The following is a 5,000-nucleotide window of genomic DNA, read 5'->3' as shown; positions in this document are numbered from 1 at the left end:
ACCTTTTCCATGTTCTGAATGAAATCCTTACATTTTGTATCTAAACCCCCACTACCGAATGAAAGTCTCGTATACCGCTTCATACATGTCACCGCAGTTCTTGAGCTTTTGAAATTACAGAACAGAAACCCAAAATCCCCCAAAATAATCTTCAAGGAAGTTCAAAGACCCCTTCAGTGTCTTCACAAAAAATGAAATGAATAAACAAAATTTATAAATAAATCAAAATACTCTTACATTAATACCAAGACAGAGCGGCAAAAAGAAGCAGCAGCGTAGAAAAATTGACACAAAACCCAACGAAAGCCAATAATAATATAAGGACAAGCCAGACACCACCGCAAAAGGACATTCAAAGGTATTAACTCCTATCACAAGTAAATTTAAGTCAGATTCTGCAAGTTCACCAAAGCCAATAAACGGCAACAATCATTTAAATATTCCATTTCTTCCAATCAGAAAAAAGACCCGCCTTCAGGGTGTTAGCAATTTCAGGAGTTGCAGACCTTCAAAAGCCCCCAGAAGGAAGTGACAGCCTGCATAACAAAAACCCTACGAATAGACATAATGTTTGAGAATAAGCTTCTGAAAACCATGTTTGCCTATTTCATCTCCATTTTTTTTAACATAATATTCTCTGACGCTAAAGTTAGTTCTCTCTCGGGTTAAGAGTTCAAATTACAAGTATTCAGTGTCAGAGGCTTGTTTTCAGATATTGCTTATCTTATAGCCAAGTGATATTATTCAGTTGAGGCAAACGACCTGAAATGAAGAATATTTCCTCTGTCCACATCGACCAATTAACACGTTTGTCATGGCTGTCGCCGGATAATTTTTTTTACCAGCCAAAGGAAGCCCCTCCCTCATTCTGTGTCAGAAAGTTTAATAACGTGTAAGTGTTTTCGATAAACAATGAACGAAACAATAAGAGGTAAAACGCAAGGACAGGATAACGTTTCCCTCCTGTCATTTCTCTTCAATTCTCTGAAGGAGACACAGTCGAAGAAGGACGGGTGGAAGGGAGGGTGAAAAGGAGGAGGAGGAGGGGGACAAAAGAATAAGAGAGAGAAGAAGAGGAGGGGAACGGAGAGGAAGGGAAGAAGAGGAGTAGTAATAGGATGAGGGGATGAGGAGAAGACGAAATGAGAAGGGTAAGGAGGACAAGGATGAGAAGGAGAAGGATGAGGATGAATAAGAGAAAAAGGGAGATGAGAGAGAGAGAGAGAGAGAGAGAGAGAGAGAGAGAGAGAGAGAGAGAGAGAGAGAGAGAGAGAGAGAGAGAGAGAGAGAGAGAGAGAGAGAGAGAGAGAGAGAGAGAGAAGAGAGAGAGAAGAGAGAGAGAGAAAGAGAGAGAGAGAAGAGAGATAGAGAGAGAGAGAGAGAGAGAGAGAGAGAGAGAGAGAGAGAGAGAGAGAGAGAGAGAGAGAGAGAGAGAGAGAGGAGAGAGAGAGAGAGAGGAGAGAGAGACAGAGAGAGAGAGAGAGAGAGAGAGAGAGAGAGAGAGAGAGAGAGAGAGAGAGAGAGAGAGAGAGAGAGAGGAATATAACAGAGGTCGAGGTGGTGGGAGGAAGGGGTGAGAGAGAGCTGCGCAGTGGTAGAAGTGGTGGAGAACAGATCTGTTGCAAATGTCAAAGTGAGAGGATGTTCGCTGGGGAGCGCGACTCCACACTGAATTTGTCATCGCATGCCACTACCACACCGCAACCACCACCACCACCACTTTCACCACCACTTCCACCACCACCAACACCACTTTTCCCTCGTCGTTGCCTCTCCTTCATGCATTCTTTCCTTAGACCCCTGTTGTTGTTGTTTTTTTCTCGCATCTCTTCATGTCTTGGACTCCTTCTTAAAGAGAATATCGCCATACCTCCTCCCACTTCTAGTTATGGGATCGAGTACCACTACTAGATTCCCATCAGTGATTAATACCTGTTCCAGGTTTAAGCGTAGAATAGGGCAAAGGTGACGGCTTCGGCCGTAGCTACACGCCTCCTGACGAAGACTCCTCACCATCTTCCCGTGTGTTGATCGTTCAGTTATTTCTTCAAGAAAAACCTATATGTATTTTACGTTTTTACTATCGATTTATATTTCATTTATTTCCTACTTATTTATCTATTTATTTACCTATTTTTCTTTTGTTTATCTGTTCACCTATTTTCATTTCTATCTATCTTTATAACTATTCATTTACCCCTCGACATATCTATTTATAGGTTTCTCTATTCATCTGCTCATCTATTCAATTATTCATCTCTTCATCTACTTGTATTTATTGGTGAAAAAATTCAGCTCAAATAGGACAACAATTTTGTCATCACTTATCTAACGGATGGACGTAACTCATGCATACTCAGTATATTGCAAATATAATTAACGACACTCATCAATATCGTCAATACTGTGACCTTTTCAAATGAAAGGATGACTCGGTAGAACACGATAAATAGATAAATAAATAAATAAACATGTAAATAGATACAGATATATAGATAAATAGATAAACAAGTAGATAAATAGATCATAAACAGATAAATAGATAAATATATGAATAGATAAAAAGATAAACAGATAAACAGATAATATATAAATAAGAAAACAAATAAATAAATAGATAAATAGATTAATAGATCAATAGATAAATAGAAGAATAGATAAATAGATAAATTAATAAATAGACCATTAAATCAATAGATTAATAGGTAAATAGATAGATACATAGGTAAACAAATAGATAAATGGATGAATAAATAAATAGGTAGACAGATAAATAAATAGACAAATAATAAATAGGTAAATAGTTAAACAAATAAATAAATGAAAAGATAGATAGATAAATATATAGATACATAGATAAAAATAAAACAAACAAATGAATAAACAAATAAATAAACAGTTAAAAAATCTACGAGTGTGAACTATCGCAACCAATGCACAGCTTCGTTCTATTTGTCACATGCATGTTGGCGACGAATGTGGACGCTCCCGACACAAGTCGCTAGAACGTGATAACGGGAACGAAAAGATGCGGCGAGTAGTCGATAGCGCGCAACCCCATCTTCCATACATACGAGCCAGGGAACACCCGAAACATCATTTCTTTAAGCTGGTGACATGTTGGCGTCTTGGGTGGAAGCACCCGCGGAATAAATATGATAAGACTGTCAGCCAACCTTAATCGTACTTCCTCTCACCGCGTCTACTTCTCGTTCCCTTTATCACGGTGTGATAATTTTTATTCGCCGGAGTGTGAGTGAGTGAGTGTGTGTGTGTGTGTGTGTGTGTGTGTGTGTGTGTGTGTGTGTGTGTGTGTGTGTGTGAGAGAGAGAGAGAGAGAGAGAGAGAGAGAGAGAGAGAGAGAGAGAGAGAGAGAGAGAGAGAGAGAGAGAGAGAGAGAGAGAGAGAGAGAGAGAGAGAGAGAGAGAGAGAGAGAGAGAGAGAGAGAGAGAGAGAGAGAGACACATATATTTTTATTTTTAATCCTCAGTAAGTTTAGATTCTATATACATTTTCTAGATTTCGCCAAACAATTTTATAAAGTCGGTGTCAATTTGTCTTTTAAGGAGTAAACATGATTTTTTTTTCTAAATAAAAACAAATATTCAACAATATGAGAAACTTGTATCTTTGACATCTGAAAATGTGTACAATATAATATGTCTGTTATCACAAATTTCCCCACAAACATTTCTCCAGCAGATATACAATATTTTTCCAATGACTCTTATTCAACACTAGTTTTTCTTTCCAACATGATTACCTCAGTGATAGGTTTCCCTTGGTGACGGGAGGAGGTGATGGGAGGAAAAGATGGGAAGGAGAAGGGGGAAATAGGTGAAGAGGAGAGGGGAGGACATAGGAGAAATACTCTTACTTCTTCCATAAAATTGGTGAAAGGAATTGGTCATCAGGTAATTTTGTTGTTTTTAGGGGAGAAGCGTCTCCGTAATGAAGATGTCATGAGGGCAGTGACTGAACCCAAAGCCTTTCTATTCAAAATTTACTTCACCTGGACGAGTCTCTGGAGTCAGCCAGAACAATATGCAGCTCCGCACCTCACCCCCCACATCTTTTTTGTATTTATATGAAATTATACATATTTTCTATTTACATCTTAGCACTGTTTAGGTCGAAGACAAACGGTTTGGGGTGACTGTTAGAATTACACTTTGCACATGTGTCTTACAACACGGCTTCTGATCCAGGGCAGTGGCCAAGATGCAGGGATGACCCGTCATCCAGGAGGTGCCAAGATAAGGAGATGAAGAGGGTGGAGGGGAGTGGAGTATGTTAGCGATGGAATGGGTGGAAGTGGTTTTTATGCCTTTGTTTTTTGGCTACCTCCCTTGTAAGGGGAAAAAAAGCCTTTGGTATATGTATGTATGTGTGTACGTATGTAACGGCAGATCCTTGTTCTTGGAATGATTTAATTATTCTTATTTTTTGAGCCGATGACTTCACGCCCCCTTGTATTCTCCTCACACTTCCCTGGTAGGGACGCGCCCCATAGTTTTGGAAACACAGCTACAGAATCTGTCATCACACTGAAGAAGTCACTGGAAACGACAAAATGACAGAAGAGAAACGAAATGAAGCGATGTTGAAATGGAAGATGACGGAAGAGATAGAAAATAGAGGAAGACAATTGAAGGGAGAGAAGAGGAGAGGGAAGATAAGACTAAGGCTAAAATCGGATCATGGAAGGGGAGGAGGAGAAAGAAGAAGAGGAGGAGGAGGAGGAGGAGGAGGAGGCGGAGGAGGGAAAGGGAATGGGATAAATGTGGGCACGAAAAATACAGAATTGGGCCAAGAGAGATAAAACTGGAGAGGGAAAAAGAGGCAGGAAGAGAAAGAAAATGAAAGTGGATCCAGGGAAGAAAATAGCGAGCGTGAATGGAGATGAAACTAAGTAAGGAAAAGGAGAGAGAGAGCGAGAGAGAGGGAAATTGAAGAAGAGGAAGAGGAACATAAGAGGAGGAAGAGGAGCGGGGATCAGG

At 39.8% G+C, this 5,000-nt stretch overlaps 1 protein-coding gene and 1 pseudogene across 3 annotated transcripts in view; one reads left to right on the top strand and one right to left on the bottom strand.

Moving 5' to 3' along the window:
* LOC143039945 (discoidin domain-containing receptor 2-like) overlaps positions 1 to 5,000 on the bottom strand; it is a 1,367,746-nt gene that overhangs the window by 971,438 nt on the left and 391,308 nt on the right. The gene's annotated exons all lie outside the window — the stretch shown is intronic.
* LOC143040107 (uncharacterized) overlaps positions 4,946 to 5,000 on the top strand; it is a 678-nt pseudogene continuing 623 nt past the window's right edge.

Source organism: Oratosquilla oratoria, chromosome 27 (assembly GCF_046742065.1).
Source record: "Oratosquilla oratoria isolate Oo_2021 chromosome 27, ASM4674206v1, whole genome shotgun sequence".
In the NCBI taxonomy this organism is placed as follows: domain Eukaryota; kingdom Metazoa; phylum Arthropoda; class Malacostraca; order Stomatopoda; family Squillidae; genus Oratosquilla; species Oratosquilla oratoria.
This window is presented reverse-complemented; position numbering and strand designations above follow the sequence as displayed.